Source organism: Triturus cristatus, chromosome 3_1 (assembly GCF_964204655.1).
Source record: "Triturus cristatus chromosome 3_1, aTriCri1.1, whole genome shotgun sequence".
Lineage (NCBI taxonomy): Eukaryota > Metazoa > Chordata > Amphibia > Caudata > Salamandridae > Triturus > Triturus cristatus.
Window position 1 is genome coordinate 1025037056 of NC_140583.1, and position 24968 is coordinate 1025062023.

The following is a 24968-nucleotide window of genomic DNA, read 5'->3' on the forward strand; positions in this document are numbered from 1 at the left end:
GCACGCACACCAAACTAAGTTTGCAAACTTCACAGTCTCTCTGCTTCATTCAAAAGCACTTTTAACATGTGCTGCCTGCTGTGGGGCCACTGGAATCAATTATGCAGCAAAGGAGGACAAAATTATGCCGCAGTGTTGACTAAATTATGCATTTAAAAAAAGGATGCAGTGTAATGCAGTATATTTTCTTATATTTTATTATTTTGACATTTGTAAACATGCTAACAGTCCCTGAAAAGATTTTGCCTTATTTGTACCAGTGTAACATACACATGCAGCAGTGAGAAAGGTGATCAGTCAACCTTTGCAAGGTGCCCTCCACTTCGCTGCAACACAAGTTACTTTTTTTATTAACGTTTGATACGTTTGAGCTACAAACAATTTATTAGTTTAAATCAGATCATGCCGCAGAACTTGCATTATGAGGAAAATATGGCAGAGCCATAATTATATAGAGAACATTTGCAAACTAGGATATTTTGCCACACATGTTTGAACTGCTGTTGTGGAAAAAGGGAGAAGTGCTTAAGGCAGAAACTCTATGGCTCGGAGACAAATGTCTTGTGCTTCCACATTTTACCTTATTTGGGACATTCGGTGAGTAGAAACATATCCCATTTTGTGAATGTATTTTAATGTCAATAACTCATTATAACCTTAAATAATCATGTGTATCGATTGGTTGATTTAACTGGGCAGTGAAATGCCAAACATGCATCCAGATATATGATACAAGTAGTAACATTAAACCTACAAGTCAGGACTATTAGCTTTGTCAATGGTTGTTAGTTGCATAAGATAAATAAGCAGCAGCTACGGCTTGTATATAATATTGAAAAAGCTTGAACTTAAAGCCCTGGTGACACCAGGACAATGTTGCTGTGCCTGAGTTTAAAAAAAAGAAGGGAAATCCAGAGAGAAAATGACTCTCTTTAAAGGATTTCCTTTCCCCTACAATGCTTACCTGGCATGACGTCATGCCCTAATTTCTCTTTTAGTGAGAAGTGAGCAGTGTGAGCAGCGCACATCGATGTGCCTACTTTCAATGCAGTGTGAAAAAAATGGACCACCTGTGCCAGGGCAAAAAACAGAGCCCGCTAGAGACCCGGTTCGAGGCCCCCTTTAAACAAGCATTGGCTTAGCCAATAGGTCTCGCCTTTGGGACCTTATAAGTGTTTAGCCATGCAACAGTAGATGTTGCTGCACCAAGGATATTGTGCTGGATAACTATAAGGTCCCAAAGGCAAGACCTATTGGCTATGCCAAAGCTTGTTTCGTGGAAGACACAGCTTCCCCCAAACGCGTGGGCAGAGCCAAACCCCCTCTCCTGGTGATGATGGCATAATTGTTGTGCAACAGCTGCGCAGTCGAGGCACACCATTCAAGTTCTAAAATCACATTGGATTAAAACAATCTAATTTTAAAGTACGAAATTCAAATTGTTCGCCAGTGCCTGGTCGGTACTGCAGGGTCAACCCAGACTGGGGTAGAATCAATACAAGTGATGATCGCCTTAAAGCTAACTGCTTCAGCAGGAGGACCTAAGCCACTGGTCGGTTGGACTAAGATGAATGGCGAATTAATGCACCTTACGCGGAGATCTTTATATAATCTGCAGAATCCGAAATTCAATACAAGTATATTAATGAGAGGAGAAGAGATTGATTGGAAAGAGAGGGCAACCACGACCGGCGAGAAAGAGAGAGAATGAAAGAGGTTGAGAGAGGGAAACAGAGAAAGTGAGATAGAGACAGAGAACACAGAGGAGAATGATCTAGAGGAGAAAGAGAGAGAAGTCAGTGACAAGAGAGGACGCAAAAAAACAAGAAATAAGTACATATATAGTGGGCAAGATAAATAGAAATACAATTGGAGAAAGGAGCAGAGAGAAGGAGGGAAAGATAGGTGGGGCAGACGGAATAAAATCACGAGATAAAAATCTAACAAGTAGGAAGCTCGGATGAGTGTTAAGTGGTTTTCTGCGTGTGCAGCTACTGCGTGCTTCCTGAGTTTGTTTCTGTTGTTCGCCGAGAATGGTAGAGGGAACTTAAGAGAGGGGGTTGAGGAGCATGGTTCAGGCGCTGTAAGGCTTAATGAGCCATTACAAAAGCCAGATTGCTCCTGTGCACGTTCACGACGCGCGTAACCGCATGCTGGTGGCTGGGAAAAGCCTTTGGCAGCACTTTGAAAAGCCACTTACTAAATGTCTTGCCGGAGACAGCGCATGCGCTGCTCTAGGCTCGACCTAAAAACTGCTTATGATCAGCACTGGTGAGACCCGGACCACTTAAAGCCCTGATCATACCTACTAGTGACTTTGCAAATCATCTGGCTGCCTTTCTCTTTCTGTCCCTCTCTTACCAATTTCTCCATTACTCCATTATTGTCATGGCGTGTGTATCCAAATTGCAAATCTGCCTTAAGCCACCTAACATGGGTTGTATGTGTGGAAATGCACCGTCTTTTCAGTTTTGTAACCAAAAGTTTGGAGTGATATTTGGCGCAACAAGCACGGTCTGGTTCCTGGCGCACATAGCCATGGCTGCAGTGCACAGAGACCCTACACTGCCACACACAAAGGAAAAAAATTAGAGGGAACATTGCCCACCACTTACCTCCAGTAAGCGCCACTGCGCTGCATTGCAGAGAGGTGGCCCAGGCCATGCCCCTTTTTACACCACTCTGCAACGTAGCTCTGTGGCGCTTACTGGAGGTAAGTGGTGGGCTAGTTGGCCCAAGGGACCCTCAGGACTCAAGGGGACTTAATCCCCCAATTTACAACGCACCAGGGGATGTGTTTGCGCAGTGGTGCATGGAGGGGGTGTGGCCTGATGTCACAAGTGCGCAAAACGCGCCTTGTGGAGCGTTTTAACTTGGAGAATTAAGTCCCCTTGAATCCTGAGGGTCCCTGGGGGCCAACTAACCCACCAGGTACGTCCAATAAGTGCCACAGAGTTGCATTGCAGAGAGGTGTAAAATGGGGCATGGCCTTGGACCATCACTCTGCAACGCAGCTCTGTGGTGCTTACTGGAGGCAAGTGGTGCGCTAGTTGGACCCAGGGACTCTCAGTATTCAAGGGTACTTAATCCTCCAACTTAAAATGTGCCACAGTGTGCCTTTGCACAGTGGTAAAGGGAGGGGGCGGGGCCAGAGGGGACGTGTGCAAACACGCCCTGTGGCGCGTTTTAAGGTGGGGAATTAAGTCCCCTTCAATCCTGAGGGCCCCTGGGGGCCAACTAGGCCACCAGGTACCTCCAGTAAGCCCCACAGGGCTTCGTTGCAGAGAGGTGGTCCAGGCCATGCCCCTTTTTACACCTCTGTGCAACGCAGCTCTGTGGCGCTTACTGGAGGTACCTGGTGGGCTAGTTGGACCCCAGGAACCCTCAGGATTCAAGGGGACTTAATCTCCCAACCTAAAACGGCCACAGGGCGTGTTTGCACACATGTCACCTCAGGCCCCCCCTCCCTTCACCAATGTGCAAACGCGCCCGTGGCGCGTTTTAAGAGGTAGTTTTAATCCCCCTGCCCTATTATGTCCTAGGGACTTACAGAGGAGGTCATGCTAATCACAGGGGTACCCCAACGCATAGTGTTCCCTAGTGTATGTAGGTGTTTTCACTGTATTCTAAGTGTCTTTTAGCATAACACTGGCTCTAGGCCTGGTTAGTCAGAGTCAGTTACCACCAGTACCCATCTGAAAAAGTTGTGGGCACAGGATGATTTTGCAACAAGGCCTCTTTCTGTTCCTCTGTTGGTTCTTTCTGAATGTCTTCCTTCTTCCTGCACTTTTTTTCATCTTTGTGGACTTCTGTTGCTTCTTTCTGCATTTCTTTTGCTTATTTCTGTGCTTTTTTTCTTCTTCTTCACATGTCCTACCTTTGTAGGTATAGTTAGGAATTAGCATTTGAAATACCTTAGAAATTCACTGAAAAAACCATAGGTTGTATTGTAAGTCATAGTTAGTTGGACATTTCACTCGTACAAAACCATAGAAATTCCCCTGTTATAGTTAGTTCAGATAACTATAACTCACACCCCTGCAATGCACTGCTGATGATGTCACATATTACATCACTCATGACATGGTCAGTGACATCACTGATGACATCACTGATGACATCATCCATGTGATAAATTGATGCATCTTCTCACACCCTAATATAACCTTTGATACACCCACTCTAAATTACAGACAGCCATTCTCAAAACCATTGAAATTCCAACACCAATAACTACATACCAACTCGCTGATTCTTAGGTCTACACACACATCCACTCACTCATCCGTACAGTCACTCATACTTATGGTCACTCAGTACAGGACTATCATATGCACTCATGCACCTATATAGACACTCACACACCGCCACTCATCCAGAGAGGTACTCACACATCTAGTCAGTTATGCAAATAAATAATCACACACCCATTTACTCACCTATGCTGTTATACACACACCAGCTCACTTACTCATACAAATACAAGAACATTCTTATGCTCCTATACAATCACTGATACAACCACACAATCATCCATACAGCCAATCTCACAATCACACACTCTCATTTATAGCCATTTAAATACTCGAACACACATATATACTGCCTTTTAAATATGTAGTTACTCGCACATGTACCACTGAGATATACATTCACTCACTAACACACCCATACACACACTCACCCACCCATGCAGTCCATCACAGATGCACTCTTGAAACCATGCACCCAGTGAATCACTCACTCACACATCTATGCACAGAGTCACACACACCCCACACACACAAACACTCAGCCACTCATACAGATACTCAGACAACCATTCAATAACTCATATACACACTCATGTAGCTATTCACAAACCCATGCCGCCGCTTACCCACCAACAGACAGATGGATACAGACATTCACACAGTTTACTCACCAACCCATGCATTCAGTAAGATACGTTTAATCATTCACTCAGTTATGCACCCATTAAATAAATCATCCATTCAGACACTTATACACCCACTCATTCTTCAATACGCCTTTCCCTATATATATAAACATAGTTAAACTTTACAGAAACACACTGTCACTGGATGATGTCATCAGTGATGTCATCAGTGATGTCATTTGAGATGTGGTCAGTGATGTCATCAATAATGTCACTGACCATGTCATGAGTTCATGAGTGATGTAATATGTGAAGTCATCAGCAGTGCATCGCAGGGGCGCGAGTTATAGTTGGCTGAACTATCTATAACGGGGGAATTTCTATGGTTTTGTGCGAGTGAAATGTCCAACTAACTATACCTTACCCTAAAACCTATGGTTTTTTCAGTGAATATATATATATGTGTATTTGTATTTGTATATATATATGTATATATTCACTTAAAAAACCATAGGTTTCACACACGTTATAGTTAGGAATTAGCATTTAAAAAACCTTGCAAATTCACTGAAAAAACCATAGGTTTCACACATGTTATATTTAGCTGGACATTTCACTCGTAAAAAACCATTAAAATTCCCCCGTTATAGTTAGTTCAGTTAAATATAACTCGCGCGACCGCAATCCACTGCTGATAACGTCACATATTACATCTAAGATACTGTTAATAAGTCAGTTATACAATTAATTTCACACAAAAAACATCCATTTAGACACTTATTTACCCATTTATTCTTGCATTAACCTTTAGATATACATATATAAAAAATATTTATTTTTCAGAAAGACACATATTCACTGGATGATGTCATCAGTGATGTAATCAGTGATGTCATTTGAGATGTCATCAGTGATGTCATGAGTGATGTCATTGACCATGTCATGAGTGATGCAATATGTGACGTCATCAGCAGTGGATTGCGGTTGCGCGAGTTATATTTAGTGATGTCATCAGTGATGTCATGAGTGATGTCACTGACCATGTCATGAGTGATGTAATATGTGACGTCATCAGCAGTGCATTGCGGGCGCGCGAGTTATAGTTAGCTGAACCAACTATAACGGGGGAATTTCTATGGTTTTGTACGAGTGAAAAGTCCGCTAACTATAATGCCCCTGAAACCTATGGTTTTTTCATTGAATTTCTAAGGTTTTTTAAATGCTAATTCCTAGCTATAACGTGCCTGAAACCTATGTTTTTTTCAGTGAATTTCAAAGGTTTTTTAAATGCTAATTTCTAGCTATGCCTACAGAGATAGGACATGTGAAGAAAGAAGGAAAAACGCACAGAAAGAAAAAAAAGAAATGCAGAAAGAAGCAACAGAAGTCCTCAAAGACGAAGAAGAGTGCAGGAAGAAGTATAACGTGCAGAAAGAACAAACAGAAGAGCAGAAACAAGCCTTGTTGAAAAATCATCCTGTAACTTTTTCAGACGGATACTGGTGGTAACTGAGTCTGACTAACCAGTCCTAGAGCCAGTGCTATGTTAAAAGACACTCAGAATACAGTGAAAACACCTACATACACTAGGGCACACTATGTGTTGGGGTCCCCCTGTGATTAGCATGACCTCCTCTGTAAGCCCCTAGTATATAATAGGGCAGGGGATTAAAACTACCTCTTAAAACGCACCTCAGGGCGTGTTTGAACACGTCACCTCATGCCCCGTCCCCTCCCTTTCCCACTGTGTAAACACGCCCTGTAGCCGTTTTAAGTTGGGAGATTAAGTCCCCTTGAATCCTGAGGGTCCCTAGGGTCCAACTAGACCACTAGGTACCTCCAGTAAGCACCACAGAGCTGCGTTGCAGAGAGGTGTAAAAAGTGGCACGGCCTGCACCACCTCTCTGCAACGCAGAGCAGTGGTGCTTACTGGAAGCACCTGGTGGGCTAGTTGGACCCCAGGGTCCCTCAGGATTGAAAGGGAATTATTTCCCCAACTTCAAAACGCGCCACAGGGCCTGTGGGCGTTCTGAGTTGAGAGATTAAGTCCCCTTGAATCCTAAGGGTCCCTAGGGTCAAACTAGCCCACTAGGTACCTCCAGTAAGCGCCACAGAGCTGCGTTGCATGGAGGTGTAAAAAGGGGCGTGGCCTCAGAACACCTGTCTGCAACGCAGCTCCCTGGCGCATACTGGAGATACCTGTTGGGCTAGTTGGCCCTCAGGGACCCTCAGTATTGAAGGGGAATTAATTCCTCAACTTACAACTGGCCAGGGGGCGCGTTTGCAGAGTGCTGCAAGGAGGGGGCGTGGCCTCCGGCGCGATGCCGGTCTTTTATTTATTTATTTTTAAGAAGGAGGGCTGTGTGGCCCCCTTTCTTTTTCTAATTTATTAGCCCTGGGGACCCCATCCCCCAGGGCCTGCACCCTAATTTTTTTTGTTGAAAAAAATTAATTTGGCCCTCCCAAGGCCTTAATCGGCCCCGGGGACCCCAACCCCCAGGTCATGGCCTTTTATTTATTTTTTTATTCTTTAGGAGGGGGGCTGTGTTGCCCCCCTCCTCAGGCCACTTATGGCCCCGGGGACCCCATCCCCTAGGGCCGGCCTTTGTTCTTTATTTAAAAAAATATATATATATTTATAGAAACACCTAGGACATGCTGGACAAACCGTATGTACCTATCACCATGACGATTTGCGTGATATTCATTAAATGGCGACTATGCATACAATGAATCCACGTAGAATGTAAGCTCTGACATGTCTGACACCCTACCGTGCCTAATCCCGGCGCCCCCGCTGGTGGGTACTCTCCAAGTAGACACCCTTGTTGTTTATTTATACAAACATGGGTAGCTATTGACGGGCACATTTAATACACATGCACACCAAGCCATTCAAAGGGGATTCGACAAAAATTCGACCAAACTATGCAAGAAACCCCCTCACGGTTAATAAAACACACATCCACCGCCGGATGTGTAAAACTTTTTATTTTACTCTCTGGAAAGGAGACAAACCTCACTTGAGAGTCACAGCGTGCTCCTGGCTGAGCCCAATGCTGTGTTACACCCACCAGTGCCCGCCGAGTGCCACACACCTCTGTGTTGTATTCCACCAGCTAGTGCGTATGCTATGACACTCTCTAGCCCATGTGCACTGTAACACCACCCCGTGAATATGTCATGCCACACTTGCCTTCACACGGGTTATATTGCCCCATCTAACGTGCCTTCCTCGATGCCTATGTTATAAAGCACAGCGCTATGCCATAGATATTACAATCTGGGATCCATATCTTTGTCACAGTGCATATGCAATGTTACACTACCCAGCACACAATTTATATTACAACTTTAGAGACTACTTAGGTTACACAACACTTCCCTGTGCATATTACACTCCAAGGCGCATATCACATAGCAAGCGCTAGTGCCTGTGCTATCTCGCGCTCTCCAATGAATCTGTCACTGCGCACAATGTATTGCATAATATATTTCACGCCCCGGTTCATCTTATATCACACTTTTTGGTGCATAGTTTATACCATATACTATATCTAGTTTTCATTTTCAATCGTGCTCTCAGGACTATGTTCTATATAACACTGCGTCCACCTTCCCTTTTCACGGGCATTACATTTTGTGATGGGGGGTGGAGGGTCAGGGGATGTTTCTGCCAAGTGAGCCCAGAGTCACAGTCCCAAACGTCCTCTTCTTCCTGAATAAAAGTGAGATTATGCTGCATACTTGTTCATATTTTAAGTAGTTCGCACAGACACACATTTTAAAAACAATAAAGTTCCTAATACCCACCTTCTATGAACAGTTAGCTTGCTGCCCCATCCACCGCCTCCCTATCCTCTGTTGTCTGAATCCATGGACTAGCCTCCTCCCTCCTGCCATGCATGGTCTGATGTGCTGCCACTGCCCTGCATTTAGCATGATGTACCAGTCCACTCATCCTGCCCTCCATTGCCCAATTCTATGGCCCATCATTGACCTCCTGCTTAGCCTCTGTGCTTTGCTTGCTGCCCCTATTCTCCTTCCCCCTGCCCTCCGATGTCTTTGTGCATGCCCCTGCTCCATCCTTTTTGACCACCATGTTCCATGGACCTGCCACTCCTATCTACTCTGAGTGTTCTGTTGAGCTGCCACTCCCCTACCACCTGCCTAGCATTGTCAGATGACTGTAACCTGTCCCTGCCACCTCCACCCTGCCTGTCCACATGCAATGCCCCTATCCCCTTCCTCCTGTCCTCCATTGTCCATTTTACTGCCACACCCTTCTGCCGTCCCTGGTCTGTTGTGCTGCAACTGCTCCTCCTGCCTGCCCCGCGCGGTCTGTTGTGAGGCCCCTTCCCCTGAACTCTCTTGTCTGTGCCCAGGTCCAGACCCTCCCTTCTATCCTCCATGGTCCTTTGTGCATGCCCCTGCACCCTCCTTCTTGCCCATCATAGCCATTGTGCTGCCACTAACCCTCCCGCTTGCCATGCATGGTCTTCTGTGCTGCCATGGCCCCTCCCACCTTCCCTGTGTGGTCAGCTAGCTGCTCCTGACCCCCTCCCACCTTCCCTCCATGGTCTGTGTGTATGCCATCATAGTCTCACTGTTGCTCTCCATGCTGTGTCTTATTTCTAGTGCCCATCCTGCCTGACCTCCATGGTCATCTTGCTGCCCCCTTGCCCCAAGCCCTCTGTTTCCATGTGCAGACCCCTATTCCCTCCCTCCTGGCTTGTCGTTTCCATTGTAATGCCCCTGATCCGTCCCTCCTGCCCTTTATGGTCTGTTATGCTGCAGCTTTCTCTCCTGTCTGTCCATTATGGTCAGCTAGCTACCATTGCCTCTTTCCCCTCTGTTGTCTGTTGTCCATGTGCATGGTCCTGTCCCCTCCCTATTGCTTTCTATGGATTGTTGTGCTGCACTCCCGTCCCGCATGCCCTGTGTGGTGTATTGTGCTGCTGCAAACCCTGATGCCTGCCCTGTAGGGTCAGTTTGGTGCACCTCTCAATGTCCCTCCTGTCCTCTGTTATCCGAGTCCATGTCCCTACCCCAATTTCTCCTGCCTACCATGATCCAATGTACCATACTTGCGAACATTTTGAACTTGGTAAGAGGGAGATTTTGAAATAAAACTGGGGTATTGATTTTCCCCTTTGAGTTACATTGAAAAAGAGAAGATTGTAGACAGGAAACAGATCAAGTAAAGCCCATTTGAGCTTAAAAACATTGGACGTTTCCTGGCTGAAACGGGTCTGTTGGCATGTATGGTTGTATGACCACTGCCTCTTCCTTCTGCCCACAATGGTCTATTATATTGCCACAGCCTCTCTTGCCAGTCCTGTATTGTTGGTTTGTTGCCCCTGCCCCCCTTTCCACTGCCCTCCATAGTCTGTTGTGCTGTCACTGTCCTTCCTGCCTGCCTAGTGTGGTCAAATTGTTGCCTCTGCACTCTCCTACCTGCCTTCAATTTTCAGAGTCCGTGCCCCTGGCCTCTGCCTCTCAACAGTATCCCAATGAACAACTAGATTGCTAACATTCTATATTTATTACAAAAGTGTGGAATGCCTGGCGTCATCTTGATGTAATCAAAACTGTAATGCCAAGAGCATTTCCTTTAGAAATTACATATATGAGAGGGTCTTATTTGCATCAAAATTATGGTTAGTGCTCTAAAAAACTAAAATGAGGACATATTTTCTGAGTTTTCAAATAGCGACAAAGAACTTTTAAATTATTTGTAATCTTAGTTTTTTTATCCAGTTGACCACTTGATTAAATGTTGCACCCAAGGGGAGAGGGTGTGGTGTTACTTCCAGAGCTGCAGACTTTGCAACTGGGGAACCAGGTTGGAGTTTCTGCTTCAGCTCAACATTCTGTGATTCTGGTCAAATCACTTAATCTCCCCATGTCTACAACCAAAATGAATTTGATCTTGTGTGATGTAACCAATGTTCATGTAAAGCACTCCAATACCTGACAAGTCTGCACTATATAAAACTGCAAATACACAAAAAATAAGTTTTTTGCACACTTCTGTCATTGGGCTAAATTTGGGCTACATCTGGGTGATATTTGGGCTACATTTGGGCTCTTTTGTCTCTGGTGGCCATTTTAGGAGATTTATTTGTTATGAAGTTTCCTAATTTCCTCATTTACTGCAGTCTCCTCAGTAGGAAATGCTTTCAGTTTTTTACTTTGATTCCATCAAGAAGGTATTCAGATATGTCACACATTTGCCATAAATTCTGAATGTTAGCACTCTAGTTGCTCATTAGATCACTGTAGTAAAGCTACTGCTCACCACGGAAATCTGCTGCTAGTATTAGAAGTGCATGTTTCAGTCTGCATACCAGAATTTTCTAATGAAATAGAAGAGGATTTGAGAAGTCACTCAAAATGTGCCCTAATTTTTCTTTCTTCAGCACTAATCATAATTTCTATGGCAAAATGAACCCCCTCATTGTGTTCCTTTTTAAAGTAAATGTTTTAAGTTTTACCAGTTTATTCCAATCAAGATGGCTTCAGGTGTGCCATACTTTTGTCATAAGTAAGACAGTAAGCGCTCTAGTTGTTCTTAAGAATACTCTGGGACATTCTGTCATTGGGCTATACTTGGGCTACATCTGGGTGATATTTGGGCTACATTTGGGCTCTTTTATCTCTGGTGGCCATCTTGGGAGATTTATTTGTTATGAAGTTTCCTAATTTCCTCATTTACTGCAGTCTCCTCAGTAGGAAATACTTTCAGTTTTTTACTTTGATTCCATCAAGAATGCATTCAGATGTGTCACACATTTTCCATAAATTCTGAATGTTAGCACTCTAGTTGCTCATTAGATCACTGTAGTAAAGCTACTGCTCACCAGGCAAGTCTGCTGCTGATATTCAAAGTGCATGTTTCAGTCTGCATGTCAGAATGTTTTTATGAAATAAAAGAGGATTTCAGAAGTCAAAATGTGCCCTAGTTTTTCTTTCTGCAGCACTAATCATAATTTATATGGCAAAATGAACCCCCTCATTTTGTTCCTTTGTAAATTAAATGTTTTAAGTGTTACCACTTTATTCCAATCAAGATGGCTTCAGGTGTGGTGTGCCATACTTTTGTCATAAGTAAGACTGTTAGCGCTCTAGTTGTTCTTTAGAGCACTCTGGGAAGCTGCAGTAGAACACAAAGGAATCAACTGACAGTCTCTGCCCTTGTTGGATGTACATGTTTTACTGAGAATGTCAGACTTCATTCTTACATGACTGAGAAAGATAATGTGAATTTACAGAAAATATGCTCTCAGTTTAGCTTATAGATCACCTTCCAAACCTCTGTGGGAAAGTATGAGAAAATAGTTTTCTCTCAAACATGGTTCGTGATATCACAGCAGAAGGCTTTTTCACATGGTAAAATCACCTTAGAACACACCACAATTCCTAAAATGAGTATGGTACCATCAACAAATGATTTATAATGTAACTAAAGTCTTAAAACCTTCTATTAACTGCAATGCTTTTTAATGAGGTGCTATCATGTATATTGGTCCCAAGATGGCTGCCAACACTTCTTGGATGAAGTACTGACAGCCAATCAGATCTCACGATGAGATGTGTGGTTAGGCTCCGCCCAGATATGTATGTGATTTTACTTTTGATTTTCTCAGGAACTACTGAACAGATTGACACCATATATGCAAAAGGCACATGCCTGACCTGAGGACTACCTCTTTGCCAAATTTCAAGTAATTCTGTTCAGCCGTTCGGGCTGTACCTTGGACTAAAGTTCTCTATGGAAAATTGCATGGGGAAAACGTGTTTTGGGACCCCCCCTTTTTTCTCAGCCCCCGCTTGACGAATCCCCCCGAGACTTTCAGGGTAGGAGCGGAGCGGAGCGGAGCGCCCCACTTATTTTGAAAATTTCGCGAGGATTCGTCAGTCGGCGCCAAGGTTATTCCAAATAGAATGTTGCGGATTTCCTATGGAAACACGGTCCTAACTATAACTATCTACTGGCGACCGCCAGTAGATAATATATATATAACCTACTGGTGGTCACCAGTAGGTAGTTATAGGACCTTGTTTCTATTCAAAAAGTGTGTTTTCTTTTGCCAATATCTTTGGTGCCGTTTGACGAATCCACGAAATTTCAAAACTAATGGTTCACTCAGGGCAGCTCCTGTCCTGAAAGTTTCGGGTGATTCATCAAGCGGGGCCCGAGAAAAAAGGGGGTCCTAAATCGTGTTTTCCCCATGTTAATTTCCGTAGGAAATTTTGGAACAGGCTACAACCTGAACTACATAACGGAATTACACCAAATTTGGCAAAAAGGTAGCTCTTGGTTCAGAAAGCAACCTTTTTAAATGATGTAAATCTGTTCAGTAGTTCCTGAGAAATTAAAAATATCGATATCTGAGCACCGAGGATGGTTCTCGAACCCTCCCGAACACGAGCTTCATTCTGGTTGGCTGCCAACACTCCAAACCACCTCCCCGTGGCTATTTGCATGTTGGGAGGGGGGCCACGTGGCCCCCCTCCTGGAGCCCTCGATGGCGCTGGGGACCTCCACCCCCCAGGGCCGGCTTCTGCAATGTCCCGGGGGTACCCACCCCCAGGACATTGCTTTTTGCTATGTCAAGGCGGGAGCATGGCTCCTGCCCTGCCATAGCAAACACTGCTTTGCTTCTTTTGAAAAATGGTAGTCTGTATCTTTGAGTGGTTGTATCAAAGGTTTTTTAGGGTGTGCGGAGGTGCATCAGATTATCACATGAATGATGTCATCAGTGATGTCACTTGAGATGTCATCAGTGATGTCACTGACTATGTCATGAGTGATGTAATATGTGACGTCATCAGCAGTGCATTGCGGGGGGGGGAGTTCTAGTTAGCTCAACTAACTATAACGGCCAATTTTCTCTGGTTTTGTACGAGTGAAATGTCCAACTAGATATAACGTCTCTGGTTTTAAAAGTGAATTTCAAAGGTTGTTAAAATGCTAATTTCTAACCCTGTTTTTTCAGTGATATATATATATCTATGTTTTTTTTTTTTTATTGTATAGCACGAACATGACCCAAGCGGGTATCAGGGTGCTTTACATACGAAATGAGAATGACATAGGTAAATAGCCGTGGGAGAAAAAGCATAAAAACACAATAGTATATTGGCAGGCACACTGAGATCAAGCATATGCCACATAGTGTGTTAAGCAGCAAAACAAAATGGGAGACAAGAGGAGCGAAACTTCTAGTTCAACGCAGTGTTCAACAGTAAGGCTTTCACTTCTCTTTTGAAGGCAAATGTTGAGGGAATCAGTCTTGTTTCCACAGGTAGGGAGTTCCATATTCTCGGGGCAATTCCAGAGAATGTACGATTGTAGGTTTTCATTTTTTAAAATTTCTTCGGCTTGAGCAGATGTGTGCTGGTGCCCCTAGAGGGCCGGGAGGCTCCCGATAGTTCGAGCTTATGTGCCAGGTAAAGGGGAGTGTTGTAGTGTATCGCTCTATGAGTCATACATGCAATTTTTAACTGGATCCTTGAGTCAAATGGAAGCCAGTTGAGCGATTTCAGGTCCGGAGAGATGTGGTTGGTTTTCCTAGAGCCAGTGATGAGTCTAGTCGCAGCATTTAGCGATGCCCTAATGGGGGCTAAGCTGAGTTTCGGAAGCCCGCATAGAGTAGCACTGCCGTATTCTAGTCTGGAGATGACTAGTGCTTGCACCACAGATTCATCTTGGGGAAGGTAGGGTTTAATTTTTCTTAGGATGCTCAATTGGTAGTTAGCTCCTTTGGTAGATGCTCTAATGTGATCCTGCATGTTTAGGTTCTTATCGAGCACAATTCCTACTAATTTTGTGGAATCAATGATGTGAGGTGTACAGTTCAGAGCTGAGAGGTTTTTAAGATATTTCTCAACAGTCGTGGCTTGCTTAGCGGGAGAAATGAGGAGGAATTCTGTTTTAAGAGCGTTTAGTTTGAGGTGGTTGAATGTTAGCCAATTAAGAGTTTTGAGCAGGGTTCTATTGAGTGACTTGATATCTTCAGGGGAGGCGATTTTCATGTACAGTTTGGTATCGTCCGCGTACATGTGATATTGGATGTTTGAGTCTTGGAGGATTACAGTGAGTTGTACCATGAAGAGGTTGAAGAGCGTGGGGGAGAGCGAGCAGGGAATGGAGTTGGATAGTGTTTGATTGGATTTGATTCTCTGAGTTCTATTGTTGAGAAAAGAGGCAAACCATTTTAGAACAGTGCCTGAGAGCCCCATCCTACATTCCAATAGGCTCAGTACATTGTCAAGTTTGACAGTGTCAAAGGCTGATGAGAGATCAAGTAGTATGAGTAGGCAAGACTCGTTCTGGTCAAGCAGGGTGAGCGTGTCATGTACTATATGAGTGATGGCCGTTTCAATGGTGTGGCCGGGATGGAAGCCAAATTGGAATTGGTCGAGCAGTTGAAATTGCTCAATGTGTTTGCGCAGTTGTTCATGTACACATTTCTCAAGTAGTTTTGCCAGGGTAGGGATGTTTGTGATTGACCGATAGTTATTCAAGTGTTCAGGGTCTGCTGTGGGTTTCTTGAGAATGTGGAGATCTAGGCCCTCCTTTAGGCAGTCAGGGATCACACCTTGCAGGAGAGACGCATTGATGATCTTGGACCAGAGTGGGACCGGTGATCCTATCATTTCTCTTAAGAAGTTGGAGGAGAGGGGATCATTGAAGTGATTTGACGGTTTCAGGGTTGAGAGGATGCTGAAGATGGCAATGTCGTTGATGGGTGTGAATTGACTCCAAGAGGCACTGTTTTTAGTGGAGTGAAAGGGTGGAATAGGAGGGGACGAGTGTAAGGAGGAGTCAAGAGAGGATGAGAGATCAATCAGGGCAGACTTTAAATCTGATTCGATCTTACTCGCCTTTTCAAGGAAGTAATCGGCAACCTCATTGCAGTTAGGCTGAGGGCAGGAGATGAGAGGGATTGATTAGGAGTGGTATTGGATTGTGCCTTAATCACCTCAAAGAACCTTTTCGGCTATATTTGGCTTTGTCCAGTTGTGATTTGAAGAAGGTTGATTTCGCCTTTCTGATGAGTTTTTAGTCCCAGGATTTTTAGTAGATCAATGGATGGAGCAGATCTCCAAGCACGTTCTGCCAGTCTCATGCTGCGTCTGTCAGCATTTAGGCTGTCGTTGAACCAAGGTTTGGAGTATTTGATGGCTTTTCTTTTTCAGTTTAAGGAGGGTGTTAGACCTGGCATCATTGGCATGAGTCTCTCCTCCATTTTTTTCTGTTGGCCTCCTCTGTTTACGATGTTTTTGCTGGAATATTGCTTTGGGCACTGTGCCACTGCTGATCAGTGCCACAGTGCAAGTGCTCCCTATGTTAAATTGATACATTGATTGGTGTTACCATAATTGGCTTGGTTGACTTACTGTTCAGACCCTAGTCTAGTGCACCGCGTGTGCCAAGGGCATGTAAGTTAACTGCTGCTGGTGGGCTTGCAGCACTGGTTGTGCCACCCACAGAAGCAGCTTGTAAAATGTGTCCCAGGCCTGCCATCGCAGAGCCTGCGTGCAGTCCCTGACTCCCATGTCGACTTGGCAAGGAAACCTACTTGCCAGTCTCTAAAACCTTCACTTTGCCACATTTCAGACACCTCTATGGTAGGCCCTAGGGCTGGGTGCATTGTTGGTAAAAGGTAGGTCATGCCCTGATTTGTGTGGCACGACCTAATAGTGAATTACAGCCATTTTCGTTTTTCACTATTGAAGGGCTACCTGACTCCCATAGGCCAGAATGGGCAGACTGATTATTAACTCCATTATAATCTCTCTGACTCAGGGAGCATGGTATCAGGTCGAGTTTAGTATCCCTGAACTCAGAATTTAATAACACACCCTTTAGGATGGATGGTTTTTAAATTCTGTGTTTGAAAATAGCCCTTTTAGAAAGTGGCTATTTTCTTGTCCAACTATCCACCGGCCTCTGCTGGTTTGGTGTGTGTGTCAGGGGCTGGGTGGCTCCAGAGGTCTGAATGAGTCAGTGTGGGGTGAATGAGGCATCTACACTTAGAGTGGGGGAAGAGTAGTCCCTGATAGCCTGCCCTGCCTGACACAATGCTGGCTCCACCTCCTGACGGGCGACTGATAGCCCTGCCCCTGCCAGTGACAATACTGGCTCCACCTCCTGCTGGGCGGCTGATGACCCTGCCCTGCTCAGTGAATAGGCCAGGTGCCTCGGCCTGGCAACACCCACAACAAACCTAGGATGGGGGGAATTTCCCTGCTTGGACAAAGGGAACAAAGCAGAAAAGGGGTATAAAAGAAGGACCCCTGAACCAAAGAACGGAGATCACTTCTGACAATGAAACCTCTATCAAGGACAAGAAGACTGCTGACCCAAGGACTTGCCTCCCCCTTCTGCCAGTGTGCTGTTTGCTGGGGGGAACCTGAAGCTGTTTCTTTATTTTTGCCAAGGGACAAGGAGAGAGGAACTTGGTGTGTACTCTCAAGCTTGCAAGAAAATCTCCAAGGGCTGGAAGAGTGCCAGCCTCCTGTTGAAGTCACAGGGCCAAAGGACTTCACCCTCTGACGGATTACTAGTTGCTGGAATGTGTTGTTTCCAGTACACAGGGGAAATCTGCAGTCTCGACGTCGCCGGACGCCGCCGAATCCAGCTCGACATCGTGAGTAACGGCTCCAGTGTTACGAGCCTTCGATGCCGGCCGCCGGGCCCGATCGACGCCAGTAGCGACGCCAGTGAGTAGTGACTTCAGCTCCAGCTCCAAGTGACCCCGTCTTGACGCCGGTATCGACGCCAGTGAGTAGCGAGTTCGGCTCCAGCTCCAAGCGACCCCATCTCGATGCCGCTGCTGATCGCATCGACGCGACGCCCTTCTCGGCGCCGTGAGCGCTGCTCCGGCCCGACACCTCTCGACGCCGCTGCGGATCACCCTGAATCCGAGGCACGATCGATGCCGACCCTTCAACGCCGACCCCTCGACGCCGTGGATCATCGTTTTCTTCATTCCAAAGGTACTGTGTTTGTGGGGTCTGTTGCAACTCCAGGCTCGACGTAGCGCTCCTCGCGGTCGATGCCTAACCTTGGGAATATCGTAAACTCGACGTCGTGGGACTCCTGTGGGGGTCACATTGTTGCCAAGAACTGTGTTTTAAGACGAATACTTACTTTTGTTGCTAAAGAACTATTTCCTAAGAAGAAACTTTACCTGAACTATTATTTTTCCTTCCAAAGAGTATTTTGTATATTTTTGTCGTTATTTGGTCTTGTGCTAAGCCTTATATAAAAATACTATTTTTATAATAACTCCTGTGTTGTGTCCATTTGTAGTGTATTCACTTTATTACTGTATGTGGTCATAAGTGCTTAACACACTGCCTCTGAGATAAGCCTGTCTGCTCTGCCAAGCTACCAAGGGGGTGAGCAGGGGTTATCTGAGTGTGTAATCCCCTTGCCCTGACTAGAGAAGGTGGGTCCCTATTTGTCAGAAGTGTATACCTCTGCCAACTAGAGACCGCCGGTTCTAACATTGGTGGTCAGCGGTGAGGATTGAACTTTGCATTTATGACTCATGTGCAGTGATTAGTGTACGCTACATAGTGAAAGCAGACCATAGCGCAGCCACAATCTGTTTTGGTAGGATCTTCTATTTTTGTTCTCCGCTTTCCTGGAGCTTATTTTTTAAACACTGCCAGTTTTGACCTTGGAGGATGCCGGAGCTGCTACCCCTGCTGTTATTATTGTGGAGGAATTTGATAAAAAATTGATAAATAAGTACAAGAAAAAGGAGCTAGAGCAATTTTGCAAGCAGTTTAAAGTTCCTACCACAGGTCTCAGAGTGAGAGAGGACTTCCTTAAAGCGCTGAAGGCCTGGTTAGAGGCCAGAAATCCCTCTGATCCGGGGGTGGTACCGGAAGAGGAAGAGGCCATGGATGGGCACGTGGCATCTCCCGGCAGCAGTGTTTCCTCTAAGAGCCTTTCTCCTGAAGATTTGGAAGACAGGGAGAAGGAGAGGGAGTACAAAACTTAAATTAGGAGGGCAGTTGGAGTTAGAGAATGCAAGAAGCAAGAGAGAAGCTGAAATGGAGAGCAAAAGATTAGATTTTGAAAGAGAGAAATTAGCGTTTGAACGTGAGAAGATGTTGAGGGAGATGGAGCTTAAAACTAAGAGTTTAGAGTTGAATCCCTCTGGTGGCAGCACTCCATCTGTGCCTGCAGAAAGTAGGTTTTATTTTCCCAAAGATGTGATAAAAGATTACAGTAGAAATGAGGATATTGGTCACTGGTTCAAAGCATATGAGTCAGCATTGTTGGCCCACCGGGTCCCTGAGAAAGATTGGGGAGCGGGGTTGTGGGGTCGCTTTGTCAATGAAGGGAGAGATACCTTGTTGGACATGCCTGCTGAGGAAAGGATGTCTTATACTCATATGAAAGATGCTTTAATGTTAAGGTATGGCTTAACTCCAGAAAAGTACCGACAAGCCTTTAGAGAATGTAAAAAGTTGCCTGGTACTACGTGGGTTGAATATGTGTCCTTTTTATGCAGAGCCATGGATGGTTAGGTAAAGGGTAGCAAGGTGGATAGTTATGATGCTCTTTATGATTTGTTTGCATGGGAGCACTTGTCTAATAACTGTTTTCCAGAGCTACGCCAGCACCTTATTGATATCAAGATATCTAACCCTAGAAAACTTGCTGAGGAGGCGGACCGCTGGGTCAGTACCAGGGTCCACAAGGGTCCAGTGGGAGACTCAGCCAAAGGTGGGCAGGGTCCCCAGCAGAAGAGTGGGGGGGGGGTCAGGGGTAAACAGAGGGAGTTTCAGAAAGGGCCCCAAAGTAATCCCCAAGGGAACCAAGGGAAGGGTTCCCAGCCTCCCCCTGTAAAGAAGACAGAGGTCCCGACAGGTAAACCTGTTCCCAGGGGCCCAATGACCTGCTACGTTTGTAAGCAGGTGGGACACCGTTATTATGATCCCCAGTGTCCCATGAAGGATTCGAATGCACCACTGCGTGCACCCCCGTCAGGTAGAGAATGTAGCCCTGGGAGGGAGCGAGATGGGTGCCCCCGGTGGGTGGGGTCCCGCAGAAATGTCCCTGGTCTCTTTAGGAGACGTGGAAATGGTCCCTCCAACCCCTCTGCCTAATAACACTAAGAAATATAGGCAGTGGGTGACCATTATTGGCCACAGGGTGGAAGCTCTCAGAGACACGGAGCAAGTGTGACAGCTGTCAAATGTCACTTGGTGTCCAGAAAGCAGGTGGTCCCTCATGCATTCTACCCCGTTGTAGCTGCTGACAACTCACAGAGTAAGTGTGAGGTAGCTCAAGTTCCTTTTGAGTGGAGGGGGGGTCTCAGGTACTCTTCAGGTTGCTGTGAGGCCCACCATGCCTGTTGATTGTCTCCTGGGCAATGATTTGGAGGACTCCCCTTGGGCTAAGGTGGAGCGAAAAGCGCATCTGGAAATGTTGGGTCTGCCGGAGTGGATGTGTGCGACCACCCAGTCCATGTCAGCTAGTAAGGGTGTTGATGGGCTCCTGGAGCCTGAAAGTATGGCCCAGGACCCAACCATGAAGAGAAGAGGCAGGGGGCGTGGGAAACCATCCCCCATCGTTCCCATGGTCCAGGAGGGAGCAGACCCTGAGGGGGATGCCCTGGAGCCTACAGGGGAACAAGTGGCTGAACTGGGAGACCTGCCCGAGCTGACCCATTGGCAGCAGGATGGTGGTCCCTCCAGGGAGGAATTTGTGCTGAACAGAAAGTGTGCCCTTCTCTTGTGGGTATGACGCAGCAGGCTTCAGCCCAAACGACAGGTAGAATCACATTGGATTTACTGGGAGAACGACCTCCTGTATAGCGAGCCTAAGGCTGCTGAGCCTGGGTCAGCCCGTGTGCTGGTGGTACCCCAGTGCTTCAGAGCCTTCCTACTGGGGTTGGCTCATGACGTTCCATTAGCTGGACATCTGGGGCAGGACAAGACCTATGACAGGCTTGTCACCCATTTTTATTGGCCCCAGATGAGAAGGGATTCAGACATCCATTGTAGGACCTGCCAAACTTGCCAGGCAAGTGGGAAAAGTGGGCGGAAGCAGAAGGCACCCCTCCAACCTTTTCCCGTAGTCAGTACCCCCTTTGAGCGAGTGGGGATTGACATTGTGGGGCTACTGGACCCCAAGACAGCCATGGGCAACAGGTTTATCCTGGTCTTGGTGGACCATGCCACCCGGTACCCGGAAGCCATCCCTCTCCGCACAGTGACGTCCCCCCGTGGTGGGACGGGCACTGATGTGTGTTTTCTCCCATATGGGGTTCCCCAGAGAGGTGGTGTCAGACCGGGACACCAACTTCATTTCTAATTATATGAAGTCTCTGTGGAAGGAGTGTGGGGTAACCTGCAAGTTTACCAATCCTTACGACCCTCAAGGTAATGGGCTGGTTGAGAGATTCAACCGGACCCTAAAAGGCATGATTATGGGTCTTGAAGAACCAATGAGGCGTAAATGGGACGTCCTCTTACCATGCCTGCTGTTTGCTTACCGTGAGGTGCCACAAAAGTCTCTTGGGTTCAGTCCCTTTGAGCTTTTGTATGGACACCCGGTAAGAGGGACTTTGAGTCTGGTCAAAGAAGGCTGGGAGCAATCTCCCAGGAAACCTCCCCAGGATGTATACAGTTACAAGCTGGCCTTTAAGAACCAGACTCGGCGCTTCAGAGATCTTGCTCAGGCAAATCTGGAGGCCAGCCAGGAAGAGATGAAGCGGTGGTACGACCAGAACGCCACTCTGGTTGAGCTTCAACCTGGTCAGAAAGTTTGGGTCATGGCCCCTGTAGAACCTTGTGCGCTCAAGGACAGGTGGACTGGACCATTTGAGGTTGTGGAGAAAAAGAGCGATGTCACCTACTTGGTGGACTTGAAGTCTCCCAGGAACCCCTTGAGGGTCCTGCATGTCAACCGGTTAAAGCCCCACTTGAAATGTCCGAAGTGGGCATGCTCCTAGCCACAGATGCTGGAATGGAGGAGGAGAGTGAGCCTCTTCCTGACCTCCTGTGTGCAAAAGAGCAAGATGGGTCAGTGGATGGTGTTGTCCTCTCTGACACACTGACCCCTGAGCAGCAGCAAGATTGTCGCCATCTGCTGGGACATTTTCATTATCTGTTCTCCTTAATCCCTGGTGTCACTCAGTGGTGTGTCCACGATGTGGACACTGGGGACAGCACTCCTGTGAGGCACAAGGCCTACAGGGTGACTGACAAGGTCAGAGCATACATCAAGGAGGAGGTCTCCAAGATGTTTGCCCTAGGGGTGGTTGAGTCCTCTAGCAGTCCTTGGGTCAGCCCAGTGGTCTTGGTCCCAAAGGCTGCAGCGCCTGGTGCTTCACCAGAACTTCGGTTCTGTGTGGATTACCGAGGACTCAATTCGGTCACCAAGACTGACGCGCACCCCATCCCCAGAGCTGATGAGCTCATAGATCGGTTGGGGGCTGCCTGGTTCCTTAGTACGTTTGATCTAACGTCTAGGTAGTGGCAGATCGCCTTGACCGATGGGGCAAAAGAGAGGTCTGCATTCTCTACACCAGATGGGCACTACCAGTTCCAGGTTATGTCCTTTGGGATGAAGAATGCCCCTGCCACATTCCAGAGGTTGGTCAACCAGGTATTGGCTGGACCGGAGGATTTCAGCGCCGCCTACCTGGACGACATAGCAGTGTTCAGCGCCAGCTGGGAGAAACACTTGCGCCACCTCCAGGAAGTGTTGTTGGCCCTGCGCAGAGCAGGCCTCACAATCAAGGCCAGTAAGTGCCAGATTGGGCAGGGTTCAGTGGTGTACTTGGGGCACCAAGTAGGGAGCGGCAAGGTGGCCCCCCTGCAACCCAAGATAGATACCATCCTGGCTTGGGAACCGCCCAAAACCCAGACTCAGGTGAGAGCCTTCTTGGGTCTCATGGGTTACTACAGGAGGTTTGTCAAGGGGTATGGCAACATTGTGCACCCCTTGACCTCGCTGACTTCCAGGAAGCAGCCAAGACTTGTGATCTGGACTGACACCTGTCAGAAAGCCTTTGACACCCTGAAAACTGCAATGTGTACAGCACCGGTCCTCCAGGCGCCCAACTTTTCCAAAGAGTTCATTGTCCAGACGGACGCTTCAGAGCATGGTGTGGGGGCTGTTCTAGCACAGATAAATGAGGAGGGCCGAGACTTACCTGTAGCCTTCATCAGCCGGAGGTTACTTCCCAGGGAACAGAGGTGGAGTGCAATAGAGCGTGAGGCATTTGCTGTGGTCTGGGCGCTGAAGAAGCTGGACCATACCTGTTTGGGACTCACTTCCGGGTTCAGACAGACCACAGGCCCCTCAGATAGTTAATGCAGATGAGGGGTGAAAACCCAAAGCTGTTGAGGTGGTCCATTTTCCTACAGGGGATGGACTTTACGGTGGAACACCGCCCTGGTACAGATCACGCCAATGCTGATGGTCTATCCAGATTTTTCCGCCTTAGTGATGAGGACTCCCTGGGTGAAGGGTAGTTCTCCCCACATTTCAGCTGGAGGGGACACGTGTTAGACCTGGCATCATTGGCATGAGTCTCTCCTCCATTTTTTTCTGTTGGCCTCCTCTGTTTACGATGTTTTTGCTGGAATATTGCTTTGGGCACTGTGCCACTGCTGATCAGTGCCACAGTGCAAGTGCTCCCTATGTTAAATTGATACATTGATTGGTGTTACCATGATTGGCTTGGTTGACTTACTGTTCAGACCCTAGTCTAGTGCACCGCGTGTGCCAAGGGCATGTAAGTTAACTGCTGCTGGAGGGCTTGCAGCACTGGTTGTGCCACCCACAGAAGCAGCTTGTAAAATGTGTCCCAGGCCTGCCATCGCAGAACCTGCGTGCAGTCCCTGACTGCCATGTCGACTTGGCAAGGAAACCTACTTGCCAGTCTCTAAAACCTTCACTTTGCCACATTTCAGACACCTCTATGGTAGGCCCTAGGGCTGGGTGCATTGTTGGTAAAAGGTAGGTCATGCCCTGATGTGTGTGGCACGACCTAATAGTGAATTACAGCCATTTTCGTTTTTCACTATTGAAGGGCTACCTGCCTCCCATAGGCCAGAATGGGCAGACTGATTATTAACTCCATTATAATCTCTCTGACTCAGGGAGCATGGTAGCAGGTCGAGTTTAGTATCCCTGAACTCAGAATTTAATAACACACCCTTTAGGATGGATGGATTTTAAATTCTGTGTTTGAAAATAGCCCTTTTAGAAAGTGGCTATTTTCTTGTCCAACTATCCACCGGTCTCTGCTGGTTTGGTGTGTGTGTCAGGGGCTGGGTGGCTCCAGAGGTCTGAATGAGTCAGTGTGGGGTGAATGAGGCATCTACACTTAGAGTGGGGGAAGAGTAGTCCCTGATAGTCTGCCCTGCCTGACACAATGCTGGCTCCACCTCCTGCTGGGCGACTGATAGCCCTGCCCCTGCCAGTGACAATACTGGCTCCACCTCCTGCTGGGCGGCTGATGACCCTGCCCTGCTCAGTGAATAGGCCAGGTGCCTCGGCCTGGCAACACCCACAACAAACCTAGGATGGGGGGAATTTCCCTGCTTGGACAAAGGGAACAAAGCAGAAAAGGGGTATAAAAGAAGGACCCCTGAACCAAAGAACGGAGATCACTTCTGACAAGGAAACCTCTACCAAGGACAAGAAGCCTGCTGATCCAATGACTTGCCTCCCCCTTCTGCCAGTGTGCTGTTTGCCTGGGGGGAACCTGAAGCTGCTTCTTTATTTTTGCCAAGGGACAAGGAGAGAGGAACTTGGTGTGTACTCTCAAGCTTGCAAGAAAATCTCCAAGGGCTGGAAGAGGGGGCCAGCCTCCTGTTGAAGTCACAAGGCCAAAGGACTTCACCCTCTGCTGGATTACTAGTTGCTGGAACGTGTTGTTTCCAGTACACAGGGGAAATCTGCAGTCTCGACGTCGCCGGACGCCGCCGAATCCAGCTCAACATCGTGAGTAACGGCTCCAGTGTTACGAGCCTTCGACGCCGGCCGCCGGGCCCGATCGACGCCAGTAGCGACGCCAGTGAGTAGTGAGTTCGGCTC